The sequence below is a fragment of the Meles meles genome, chromosome 4 (genome assembly GCF_922984935.1).
Source record: "Meles meles chromosome 4, mMelMel3.1 paternal haplotype, whole genome shotgun sequence".
Classification (NCBI taxonomy): domain Eukaryota; kingdom Metazoa; phylum Chordata; class Mammalia; order Carnivora; family Mustelidae; genus Meles; species Meles meles.
Window position 1 is genome coordinate 80,751,038 of NC_060069.1, and position 14,463 is coordinate 80,765,500.

The window sequence follows — 14,463 nt, forward strand, 5'->3', positions numbered from 1 at the left end:
ATGTAACAAGATATTCCTTTTTTGGTGTACTATAAATCATCTCTTATATTCTGCCCATGTTGTGTTCCTGTCTCCTTTTCACTGAACTTATAGTGTCAGGACACAGAGAAACCACGTGTGAGTCAATGGATGTCACTAGAACAAGAAAAAGTTCACTGTTTCTCCACATACTTAAGCTGATACACAATACGCTTTATGTTCTTGTTGGAGTAGTGAGCCCACACACTGGCTTCTGTAATTATTATTGAGAAATGAATCAGTTCATATAAGATGATAACTTAGAGTAGGTGTATGTTAAAGTCATTTTGAAAAAAGGGAAAGAAGCCTATGAAATATACCTGTGTGCTACTCTCATAAGAAAGCATTCCAATGAGGAATCTTAAATGTCTTCATCAAAGTGCTGAAGAAACTTCTTGGCAGTCATATGTAATGGGTTCCACATCCAAAATCCCTCCTCCTCCTCTGATTTTCGTAGCTCTTCTCTTTTTCCCAATATTGAAAGAATGGCCCAGATATCACACTAGGTGACCCCAGAAGAGTCTAAATTCCTGATTTATTTAGCAAAGGCTGCAGAAACCAGCAGAAGGAACATGCCACTCAGAACAGGAACAGAGAGAGGGAGCATATCTCATTAATTTTTCTACAACCCCCCCATAGTCCCTAACAGGGGGCAGCTGCCCTCTGACATGTTGGTTCAAGACGTACAACGCAGCCCAGAAATGTTACCTCTAGAAATTTCATTTACAGAAAAACCCTAAAGGGCCAAGTAAAGGACTAAGGTGGCTTATAGATTCTGGAGAGAGGTTAGAGTAATTACTAGCTGAGCTGAGTAGTCCAAGATGAATGTGTGGAAGAGGGATCACATGTGAAATTTTTTCTGTCGGGCCTTAAACATGGACAGGGTTCGTTAAAAAGGCATCTGGGCCAGAGATTCTTGTCCCCAGCTTTGCACATAGATGGTTTCAAAACTCTCTCTCCAGTCATAATCCTGCCTTCTGCAAGACCTTTTCACTTGGATGCTCTCCAGGCACCTGCAGCTCACCATACCAAAAAATTTAGCTCATCTCGGCCCCATCTGCCTCCCCCAAATCTGTCACTCTCGAATTTCCTTTTTATACGGTTTCCTAAACTCCCCGAGTTATTTGCTTGTACTGTCTCAAACTCACTTGTTCCATTTCACCTGCTCTTCAGTCTGTCTTCAGTATCCTTCACGTTCCTGAAATTGTCTATTCAAGGTTACCTCTAGTAACCCTGGTGATATCCAGTCTAACAGACACTTTACTCTCCTCCTGCTCACTTCTCAGTAGCATCAAGCTGCAACCTTCTCAGCTGACCATTCTCCTCTCTTGACCTCTGGTACATTACACATTCTGGTTTCCTTTCTACTTCCTTTCCCTGTTTCTGTCTCCTTACATTTTCCTCTTCAATCTCTAAAATACGGAGTTCCTCTAATACATCTTTAAATACCATCAATATATGCTGATTAACCATATATCTAATGGGCTCCAGACTTGTAAATATAGCTACTAACTTAACTTGACATCTTTCTCAACATCTCTCAGGCATTTCAACATAACATATCCCCAACCAAACTTTTGATTCCCTTTCAAGACCTCCCAGCTCCACCTGTTCTTTCCCAGTCTTCCAACTCAACAGTCTTCCAAGTCAATGGTGTTCCATTTCATACAATTGCCCAAGCCAGAAATTTTTCCCTTCCCCTCCTCTCCCACATCTGATCCATCTATAAACCCTATGGTTCCTACCATCACAATAAATCTCAAATGTACTTCTCTTCATATCCCTTCTACAACTTTGGTCTAAGCCAAAGCTGGCCTGCAAACTGATTTCTCTGACACACTTCTTACTACCCTTGCCCTAGCCCTAGGCTCTTCACCCAGGACAGTCAGAGAGTAAATTCTTTTTTTTTTTTTTTTTTAAAGATTTTATTTATCTACTTGACAGAGAGAGCGAGAGATCACAAGTAGGCAGAGAGGCAGGCAGTGGGGGAGGGGGAAGAAGGCTCCCTGCTGAGCAGAGAGCCCGATGCGGGGCTCGATCCCAGGACCCTGAGATCATGACCTGAGCCGAAGGCAGCGGCTTAATCCACTGAGCCACCCAGGCGCCCCCAGAGAGTAAATTCTTAAGAGTGTCTTACTATGATCTACAAAGCCAGGCATGTTTTGGCTTTTACTAGCTCCTCCAAGCTCATCTCATTCTGTGCTCTCCTGCACGCACAGAACTTAAACCTGCTGTCCTTTCATTTCCCTAGACCAGCCCAGTTCTTTCCTGCCTCATGACTTTTGCATGAACTTTGAACACTCTGCCTACTCCTTTAATATGCATTCCCTTCACCTAATTACACTTGACATTAGGTACATGGATTGACACACAGTAGGCTGTCAGTATGCATTTGCTGAAATAGGGCCACAAATGGATCTGACCAGAAAATTCCTCCAACAACGCTTTGGTCAGTGAGTAGGACAAGGTGAAACCACCTACTCTGCCAGAAAATGCCTGTTAGAAAAACAGAATGAAGTTCAGAGAGACATCTAAGACTGGTCTTCCTTTTCCTTCGGGATTCTACCATCTCATTAAGTAAGAAACTAACCAAAATATTGAAAGAATATTTAGCTAGCATGAGACAAGTTAAATGTTTTCAGAAAATGGTAGGGTATAAATCACAAATAACAAATACTCACTTAGGCAGCAGCAGTATGGAAAGATGACTACTTACCAAATGACTAGTATAAGCTCCTGGTTCCCATCATTTTCATCACCAAGGATTTGTTTTATTATCCTTTTCCTATAAGGACCTCATTTTAAAAAAAGATTTTATTTATTCATTTGAGAGAGAGCATGAGCCGGGGGAGAGGCAGAGGCAGACGGAGAAGACTCACCACTGAGCTGGGAGCCCGACGTGGGGCTCCATCCTGGGACCTCAGGATCAGGACCTGAGCCAAAGGCAGCTGCTTAACTGAGCCACCCAGGTGCCCCAGGACCTCATATTATTAAAAACATCTGTCTAATAAACAAAATACATTTATCCTATAATAATTTACTTTTCCATTCCTGATTAGACATATATAACCATTCATTAGAGCATTTAATCAGCATGCTATGAAAATTGGAAACCAAAAGTAGGACCAGGTAGCTTTGTCTTAGTGTTGATAGAATTTTTACTGGGCTTTTTGAAATATTTAAAATATCTTGTAAACTCCCACCCCTATTCTATTCAAAGCCTTAGCCTATGTAAAGAAAATAATACACATGGTTCATTTAGCTCTTTTCTTAAAAAAGGAAAAAAGAAATCTCTCTATGGCTCTTTGCTGATTAGTAACTGTAAAGTGAATTAGATTCCTTGAGGGAGAGAAACTCTTATCATTGTTGTATTTTGATAATAAGGGAATGGAAGTTTAGATAGTCTATCAGAGTCAAAATACACAACAGGCGGCAGAGCACTCTACGCCAGTGTAGGTGCCACTGTGGAATCTAACACGCCTCCTCTTTTCTCTAGTGGTTGCCCTGCAGCAGTAGAGAGAGAAGTGGGGAGGAAGGAAATGAATAAAATTTTCCTTTTGAGAGGAACTGTTGAGTATCTTTTTTTTCTTTCTGGCTTTTGATAGGAAGTATAGCCACATACTGGTCAAAACTAATTTAACCACTAAAAACTCTTTTTCTTCTGTACTTGTTATGTGACTTTAATCATTTTAGACACCATTAGTTCCTAAGTAATTCCCACTAAGGGAAGGAGGAACAGCTAAATATTTTATAGCTGTAAGATGAACACTCGTTCAAGTGCTTGAAGTGTCTAAAATAAACTTATGATACTTTTCAGGCTGTCAGTTTGAGAACATTTCCTAAAAACTGACCATATCAACAAAATGAGTATTTTTATAGAAGTATTCAAGATATGCAAGCAAATTGTGTTACATAAGTTCTAAAGAGGAAGAATGTTAATCATATAGTTATTGAGCAATGTAACACCGGAACTCAAGATATTTCAATTCATAATTTTACGAACAGGTGCTGAATCTCGTATATTTTTATAGCTTTAGTGTAGGAAGAAAGCTGTAGTGTAGCTGGTGGAAATTTTATCTTACTAGACAGATGTTTGATCGATCAAGCTTTTTTGTTTATTAATGCACCCCACGGTAGATCCAAATTTTCATTTTTTCCTTTAGGATGTTGATAATATCCCCATCTTAAGACCTTAAAGGTTACTACAAATGAACATCTTCCTCCACATTTAAGCCACAGACAAAAGAACTGTAGTGACTCTTCTGAGGTTATATATAGCCTCTGCAGAACTGAAATCCAAAGCTGTAGGTTCTTTTTCAGTAGGTATATATACATGTTTTCTTTTATTGTGGTAAAATAGACATAATATAAAATACGCTATTTTAACCATTATATTTCAGTAACATTAACTAAATTCACAATGTTGTGCATTCATCACCAAAACTTTTCTATCACCCCAAACAGAAACTCTCTATCACTATCACTATATATTTTATGCAACATGTCCAGTAAGTGTTCATTCATTAAACAGTTCATCCACTGACAAATATTTATCAAATACCCCTATGCCTATCATGCTGTGATAACGAACAATGAACAAGATGTGATGAAGAAGAGGGAATAACACAGAGTGGCCCATTTTTAAATATTTGTGCCTTTCTGTGACTGGCCAGGTAACCAATAAAAATTACAGTAATAATATAAGTACTTGCCATTTGATTTAAGAGCTTTATGTGTGTTAATTCATTTAATCCCTACAACAATCCTGTGAACTAGGTACTGTTATTATCCCATTGCCACAGGGATAAAACTGAGGCAAAGGAAATTTAAGTAATTTGTCCAAGGTCACAACTAAGACAGGGAGCTGATCCAACCCAAAGGGATATGTTCAGTGTGTGTGCCCTTAAAGCACTATCTGTAACTTTTTTTTTTTAAGATTTTATTTATTTATTTGACACAGAGAGAGAGATCACAAGTAGGCAGGGAAGCAGGCAGAGAGAGAGGGGAAGGCAGGCTCCCCGCTGAGCAGAGAGCCCAATGTGGGGCCCGACCCTAGGACCCTGAGATCGTGACCTGAGCTGAAGGCAGAGGCTTTAACCCACTGAGCCACCCAGGTGCCCCGATCTGTAACTTTTTTAAGGAAATAAATTTTAGTGAGGTATAATTTCCATAAAATACACCCAATTTAAGTTATGATTTAATGAGTTTTAACAAGTAAGTAATAACCATTCTACAACCACAGTCAAGAAACCACAAATTTTCATCACCCTAAGATATTCTCTTGTACCCCTTTATAGTCCAGGCTCTCTGACCCACAACTCCGAGTCTTAGGCAAATAATGTGCTTTCTGTAACTACAGACTTTTGTCTTTCTAGAATTTCATATAAATAGAATCATATATAGGTACTCTTTTATGTCTAGTTTCTTTTGACCATTAATACTGTTGCATGTGTTTGTAGTTCCTTTAAATAACTGAGTAATATTCTATTGTATGACTGTCTCATAATTTATTAATTCATCTGCTGACGGACACTCAGGTTGTTTGCATCTCTGCATTCTAGGAGTAAAGCTGCTGCAGACTTTTGTACAGGCGTATAGTGATACAAGTTTTCATTTGTCTTGGGTAAATAACTGTGAATGGGATTCATGGGTTATATGATAAGTGTATGTTTAACTTTTTAAGAAACTTCCCAATTATTTTTCAAAGGATGTGTGACATTTTGTGTTCCTACCAACAATGCATGACAGCTCTAGTTGCTCCATGTCCTTGCCAACAGTTAGTATTTCTGTCTTTTTAATTTTAGCCTTTCTAATGGATATGTGGTGGTGATCCATTGTGGTATTACTTTGCATTTCCCTGAAGACCGAATGATATGGAGCATCTTTTCATGTGTTTACTGGCAATTTATATATCTTTATTTGTCAAGTATCTATTCAGATCAGTTGCTCCTTATTTCATTGGATTGTTTTATCTTTATACTATTGAGTTGTAGGACTTCTTTATATATTTTGGATACCAGTCTTTTGTGAAATGTACATTTTATAACAGTTTCTTCCAATTTTTAGCTTGTCTGTTTATTTCCTTAATATTATCTCAGAATGGAGGTTTTTTTTTTAAATTTCAGTTAAGTTCAGTTTATCACTTTTTATGATTTGCCCTTATTTTTTTTTAAAGATTTTATTTATTTGACAGACAGATCACAAGTAGGCGGAGAGAGAGGAGGAAGCAGGCTCCCCGCTGACCAGAGAGCCCAATGCAGGGCTTGATCCCAGGACCCTGGGATCATGACCTGAGCCGAAGTCAGAGGCTTTAACCCACTGAGCCACCCAGGTGCCCCTACCCTTATTTTTAAGGAACTTTGCCTATCCCGGGTTTAAGATTTTCTCCTGTGTTTTTTAATGCAGTCTTTTATAAATAAGTATGATGTTAATTGCAGGCTTTTGTAGATGTCCTCATCTACAACTTTGGGAATTTCCCATCTCCTGAATTGCTGACAGATTTTATTACAAACGAAACATTTATCAAATGCTTTTTCTTATCTATTGAGATGAACATATTGTATTTTCCTTTATTCTGTTAATAGAGTAAATTACATTGACCAGTTTTTGTGGTTGATTTGAAATTCATATCCCTCAAGATAAACTTACTGGATCATAGTATAGAATAATTTTTAATACTGTTGAGTTCTATTTGCTAATATTTTGCTAAGGATCTCTGCATGTACATTTCTGAATGATATTGGTAAGTGGTTTTCTTAGATTTTTAACAAGTTTTGATATTAGTAATGCTGGCTTTGTAAAATGAGTTGGGACATATTCCTTCCTCCCCTCTATTTTTTGAAAGACTTTATGTAGAACCGATGATATTTTTCCTTAATTTTTTTTAAATTTTATTTATTTATTTGACAGACAGAGGTCACGAGTAGGCAGAGAGAGAGAGGAGGAAGCAGGCTCCCTGCTGAGCAGAGAGCCCAATGCGGGGCTCGATCCCAGGACTCTGGGATCGTGACCTGAGCCGAAGGCAGAGGCTTAACCCACTGAGCCACCCAGGCGCCCCTCCTTAAATTTTTGATGAAATTCACTAGTAGTAGAGGTTTCTGAGTCTAGACTTGGGCTCAGATTAGGACTTCAATTTTTAAAATAGATATTAGGAATTTAATTCCTTTAATATATATGGAGCTAAGCGTTTTTTCTATTTCTTCTTGAATCAATGTTGATTGTGTGTTTTAAGGAATTTGTTCATTTAAGTTGTCAATTTATTGATAAATTTATTATACTTTTAACATTTATAGAATCTGTAGTGAAGTCCTTTCTTTGATTTATAATATTGTTGTCTTTCTTCTTCTTATCTCTTGATTTTATTGATCTCTTCAAAAACCAGCTTTTGGTTTCATTCATTTTCTCTTTTGTCCGTGTTTATTTTATTGATTTTTGCTCTTATTTTTTCCTTTTGCTTACTTGGTTTAAAGTCTCTTTAACTTTGGTTTAAAGTTTCTTTTTATAGCTTCTTAAGTTGAAAGCTTCATTCTTGGTTTTGGACATTTTTCTTTTTTAATATAAGATTTTAAGGTATAGATCTTCTAAGCATAGCTTTTGCTGTACCCCACAAATTTTGCTGCATTGTGCTTTCATTTTCATTACTGTTTGAGATGTTTTCTGGTTTTCCTATTTCTTCATTGGTACATAGGTACAGGATTGTGTAGTGTAATTTCTGAATATTTAGGGATTTCCAGATGTCTTTCTTTTATTGTTTTCTAATTCCTTTGTAGTCAGAGAATGTGCTCTGAATGATTTCAGTTAAGACTTGTTAAATAGCTCAGAATATAGTTCATCTTGATGATTGCTTTGTATGCACTTGAAAAGATGTGTATTTTGCTATTGTTGGACAGAATAGTCTATAAATGTCAAATAGATCAAGTTGGTTGTTGTACAAGTATTCTATGTCCTTATTGATTTTCTGTTTGTTTAATCGATTGTTGGGATAGAAGTATTGAAATTTCTGACTATAATTGTGGATTTGCCTATTTTTCCTTGCAGTTCCATTAGTTCTCACTTCACATATTTTGAAGTTGTTACTATGTGTGATCAAGGACATTCCATTCTGGCTGGTCAGAACTCAAATGTCTTTTACACCTATCTGAGCACCAGATGTTGGCTAACAGCTCACCAGTCATTATACAAGCTCTTACAATTTGATACTATGTTTATCAATCAATATAGCCTAGGTTATGCTGTGATAACAAGCAACCCCCTAAGCTCAGTGGCTTAAAACGTGTAACAAAGGTTTGCTTGTGTTTTTTTGTTTGTTTGTTTTCTGTGTTTTTGTTTTATTTTGTTTTGGTTTTGTTTTTCGCTTGTTCCTGCTACAGGCCCACCACATGTTGACTGTGACTATTCTATACCCTCTTCACTCTGAAACTCAGAATGATAGAACAATTTCTGTCTGGAACATTGTTAGTCATTATGGCAGAGGGAAAAGAAAACATGGCAAACTGTGTATTGGCTCTAAAATTTTCTGCCTCAAAGTGTTATATGTCACCTCCATTCATATTTCATTGACTAAATCAAGACTCATGGCCACGGCTGACATCTGTAGGATTGGAGAGTCTAATCCTCTCCAAAGTGGAAGCATCAAATATTTGTGAATAAAGTAATCTAGCACACTGTGTCAAGCATTTAAACACTCTCTTCTTTAATCTCCCTGGCAGCCTTCTAGAAATAGGTACTATTATATTCTCCAAAATCAATAAGGACATAGAATACTTGTACAACAACCAACTTGATCTATTTGACATTTATAGACTATTCTGTCCAACAATAGCAAAATACACATCTTTTCAAGTGCATACAAAGCAATCATCAAGATGAACTATATTCTGAGCTATTTAACAAGTCTTAACTGAAATCATTCAGAGCACATTCTCTGACTACAGATGAGGAAACTGAGACTCAAAAAATAACCTGGCAGAAGTCAAGTAATAATCAAATGGTAACAAGGGGCCTGGGTGGTTCAGTCAGTTAAGCGTCTGACTCTTGATTTTAGCTCAGGTCATTATCTCGGGATCTTGAGGTCAAACACCACGTTGGGCTCCACAATCAACATAGAGTCTGCTTGGGATTCTCTTCCCCTCTCCCCCTCTCCTGCTCTCACTCGCTCTCTCTGTCTCAAATAAATAAATCTTAAAAAAAAAAAAATCAAATGATAGGGCCTGGATTGCTTGTCTGACTCCACTGTCCTGCCATAATAAAAAGAAAAAGAAAGAGCGAGGGAGTTTGCAAAGAGAAGAAGAAAGGATATGAAGGGAGACAATAAAAATATTTATAAAACTACTTCCTATGGAAATCTGAGCTGATGATTAGAAAGGGGTTGAAAAAGAATGTAGAAAGACAGAAAAGAGAAACTCCTCTTAACTCAGTTCTCCCAGTCCACACATCATCTGTCCATCCCAAACCCCATGACCTTAATTGCACATCATCACAAGAAAGCCCAGCTCCTGTCTCTCTATATTCCAAATCCCCAACTCCATTATCTACATTGCAGTTCCCTCAAGTTCCAGCCCATATTAATTGATTATTCTGTTTACATGGTACAAAAGAAAAGAGTTATTACCTAAATTTAACATTGACCAAAGATATTTCCATCATTTAACCCTGGTTTGTTGTAAAAATCCCAACACTTGACACTTTTGTGTTATTGGTTCTGGAAACTTGTATGTTAGTGATTTATACAAATTAAATTACCCTTTGAGCCAAATTCTATATTCAAAGCTTTTTGAAGCAATACTATGAGAATTGGAGGTGGCTATAGCTTATTAACACAATGTTAGAGTTACGTTAAAAAATAAACTGGAAAATATTAGCACATATTTAAAAGGCTTAAAATCTATATTATATAAAATGCTTATACAAAAATAGTTGATTCTCACAAGTAAATGCTGGAGGAAGAGTCACTTAATTCAAGAGGAAATAACTAGTAAACAAATATATGAAAACTAGTTCAATCTCACTAATATAAAAGAAATGCAAATTAAAACAATGAACCATTTTATACTTACTAGTGGAGAATATAACTTTCTAAATGTCACTCCTTGGTCACTTTTTTTTTTTTTTTTTTTTTTTTTTCAGAAAAATTGTTATTATTTTAAAGTGCTGGTGTTACTTTTTGTTGAGAATCATTGGTAGTAAAAATAGATCAAGCTCATTTGGGTTAAAGGTCATAATATTTAAGCCCAAATTTTTCTGAAATGGACTTTGAACTTGTCCCAGAATTCTACTGGGGAAGTGCAGCCACTTGATAAATCTCTGATAGGGAATTGTCTGTCTCTGATGGAAAAGGTGAAGAGGCCATGGGTGGAGCCCTAAGAGTCTGTTGGTCACTGAGTGAACTAAAAACCCCCTCATATCTAGGCTCTTGACCTTTATTTAATCCTACTTCCTAGAATGTTTGGAAGAACATATGGGAAAAAGGCTAAATAAATGAAGATTAGCCACAGTGTTAATTATTATGGAAAAGATTATAAAATGAATGCCCAATAACTAGGGAATAATTAAAAATATGATGTAGGTATTAAAATTCAAATTACAAAGACTACATAGCAACATGGAATATGCTTCTGAGGTAGTGTTAATTGAAAATGGGAGAATGCACCATTGTAATTATTCACCAGAGTTAGAAAGGAGCAGGGTCAAATGATAAGTTAGCTCTGCTGAGGTGACAAGATTCTGAGCACAAGTTCTCTCTCACTTATTTAGATTTATTGTGTAATACAGATAGAATATTTATGTAAAAAGAATTCTATTTTTAGAGAAAAGGACACTATGACTTTTCTACTTCTCATTGGAGTCTCTAGGATTTCATTAAAATGCAAAATTCAAAATCATCTTTATTTTTGGTGTATCCTGATAAATATATTATAAACTTACTCTGAATTTGAATTGATCATCCTCATGAGAGGATTTATATGTAGATAAATAGCTCTTATGTTAATCCATTTAGCTCCAAAGACTATATGGAGAATGTGTACTAATCATATTGTCTACTTGTTAAGTTTTTTTTTTTTAATCACAGGGAAATAGGCAGGGTGCTTGTGTGTGATACACAACTAATGAATCATTGAACACTACTTCAAAATCTAATATGCTGGCTAATTGAACATAATAAAAATAACACAGGAGGAATTTACATTTCTGTTTTCAATTACAACTACATTTCATGTGAGGAATCGTTCTGTTTAAAATAGTGGGCTTAATTGTTAATCTAAACAAGTACAATGAAAACACAATTTTATCTATGTTTCCAGATTTTGGATACTCTCAGTTTTTTGTTTTGTTTTTTGTCACCATCAAATTTATTATTCCAATGGCACCAATATGGCTGGAGGTGCTCACAGTGACAGCGCACAAAGTTTCCTGCCTTTCGGCTTCTGTCCAAAGAAAAAGGTTTACGTGCTTATTCCTTCCCTCTTTCTGGGAGAAAATCCACTATAGGCCATTTTCCCAAAATAAACCTCTCAGTGCATTAATATTTGTTTCCTTTTTTTTTTTTCTTTTTCTTTTTAGACATTTGAGTTTCTGAAATGGAAAAAAAAAAAGTGTTGCATGTCTCATCTCACTTCCCCATCGGCCAAATAAGTCCCACTGCCAGGGCATGTCTGTTGCTTCTGAAATCTTGGAATAAATATCGAAAGAAATGGCATCAAGTGTTCATGCTGAGTGATGGCACTGAGTGTGCCCCAGCACCTGTCAGTTGGAGCATCACTGTCTGGACAGTCTTAAGGTGTCATGGAGAATGTGAGGGCTTGTTGTTATGGTCATTTGTCAGCCAGGTACAGGGGCTGTGCAGAGTCCCACTCAGGGTGGTGGAGAGGGCTGCCTACAAATTGTCCAGAAAATTATCCAGGGCTGGGATACTTTCCTTCAGGCCTTTGTGCTTGCATGTTCTAGCCACCACCTGGCTAGGGTGGCTGTTGCTGTGGAAGGGATCCCCAGGCAGGATCTACCAGTGGACAAAAAACGTACTGGGGGAAGGTCTTACCACCAGTGTTGGACCTCAGGCCAGTGGTGAAGCCAAAGGATTCACTCACAAGCAGGTAGGCCTTTACGACAAACATGGGGGTGCCAGCCACAGGGGACTTGTTAAAGACATGGCCCCGCTTCCTGTTCAGGACTCCATAGATGCCACCAGCCACTTGTTCCAGACACTGGATCTCCACAAGGTAGATAGACTCTATGATCCGGGGCTGGGTGGTCAGCCTCCCAGCATAAAGTTAGCACCAGGCAGTGGGGACGATCTGGCCACTCCTGTAGTGGATAGTGTCCACATGCAGGGTCACATTATAGATATCGAAGTGCACACCACACATATTTTCTTGCCCTTGTCAATATCCTCAGCCAGGTCATCAGGGAAGGGCTTCATGTACAGCTGCCTTCATGGACAGCTGGTTGTGCTTGTTGGAGAACTTGGACAGAGTTCACCAGACAGGCTGAGCACATTCAACTTCTGACAGTCTCACAATATGAGACTATGGGGTCAGATTTCTTTTTTTCTTTTTTTTTTTTTTTTAAGAATTTTATTTATTTATTTGACAGACAGAGATCACAAGTAGGCAGAGAGGCAGGCAGAGAGAGAGAGGAGGAAGCAGGCTCCCCGCTAAGCAGAGAGCCCGATGCGGGGCTTGATCCCAGGACCCCGGGATCATGACCTGAGCTGAAGGCAGAGGCTTTAACCCACTGAGCCACCCCGGCACCCGGGGGTCAGATTTCTTGATAGGAATATATGCACGGTCCTCCTCCAGGTCCTTCAGACAGATCTCCAGGTGCAACTCCCTATCTCCTGCAATGGTATGCTCCCCTGACTTTTCAGTGATGCACTGCACCATAGGGTCTGACTTGGCCAGCTGTTTGACACCCTCCACTACCTTGGGAAGGTTGGCCAGATTCTTGGCCTTCACAGCAACCTGGACAACAGGACTCAGGCTGAACTTCCTCACCCGTGTATTGTGGGCATGCTCAAAGGTGGTGATGGTGCCAGTATTCACCAAGAACTAGTCCATGCCCACCAGACCCACCACGTTCCCACAAGGCACATCTTCAGTTGGCTCCATGTAACAGCAACATCATCAGGATTGTTCTCTGGATGGGCTTCAGGTACCTGGCCTCCTTCTTCCCAGAGGTATAGTTGGGACCCATGATCCTGACCTTCAGGCCCATGGACACCAGTCCCGAGAACACATAGCTCCTCGGGCTCCAGCTGCAGCTTAACAGAGTCTGGTCCATCTTGTTCATCATAGCCACTTGATATGCTCAACAGTAGCCTGCCACAATAACATCTCTGTCTGCACGCACACAGCAGACACACAATCCACTACCACCAAGGCACTGTTGGTGACTGTTGGTGACAGAGGGCAGCAGTCACCTCTGAGAAGACCACATGCCGGGGAGTTGATGAGGTTGATGAGAAAGCCATAACCATCCTTGTTGTGTTCAAAAAAGTTCAACTCATTCTCTGAGAGCACATAGAAGAGGGAGATAGCCATTGACCTGATGGTGATGCAGCATTCCTGCTCATCCTTCCAGGTGTCGGTGAAGCGGGTCTCCCCATTACCAATGGAGGCAATGATACTGGCCTTACACACCAGAGAGTCCATCAGCATGGACTTGCCATGGTCCACATGGGCAATGATGGACATATTTGGGATGTTGGCCTTCTTCTCCATGATGGCCCGGATCTGATCTACTGTGAAGTTTGTCATGGTGGCAGATGGCGGTAGATTCTCCCAGGCAGATCTGAGCGAGATGAGTTGTGCCAAGGATGGTGACAGCAATGGAATAAGAGCTCTCATAGTGTTTTTATTATACTTTTCAGATTAACAATTGGGTCCATTGCATTATATTTAGAGATACTCCACCTAAGGAGGGGTTTGGAGGTTGAAGAAAATCATTTAGCATAATATTTGGAAATTAATTAAAATACTGTTTACAAACAAATGTACCCAACTTTTTGAACACCCTGAAGTGTCTTATTCTAAGCTTTGTATATTACTAATTGGGAAAAAATAGAAAAACCAGCATAGTCTCCCAAAGTAGGGGGATGGGAGAATGGAGCAAAGGATAGGAGAGAAGCGAGGAGGAAAAGGAGCTTGAAGTTTTTGTGGCTGTCTTGCCTGAAGAAAGTTAGGTTTAAAAGAAGCCTTGAAATGAGTGATGGGCTCAGTGATTGATGGGGGGATTGGAGGAGAGTTAACAGGGTTGGGGAAAGAACAATGTTCCCTCTAACACTTCTGGGAACAGCTTTCTTGGTATTCATACATCAAGGCTGAGACCAAAGAGAGGTAGATGAAGCTCTAGAAATGCTTCTCTCTTTTTAGTAGCTCTCCTAGCCCTCAGAGATAACAGCAGAAGTGTGTGTGTGTGTGCGTGTGTGTGTGTGTGTGTGTGTGTGTGTGT

General features: G+C 38.8%; 1 pseudogene; it reads right to left on the reverse strand.

Annotated features, from left to right (window-relative positions):
- Positions 1 to 11,890: 11,890 nt before the first annotated feature.
- On the reverse strand, positions 11,891 to 13,769 carry LOC123940714 (annotated as a pseudogene).
- Positions 13,770 to 14,463: the final 694 nt, after the last annotated feature.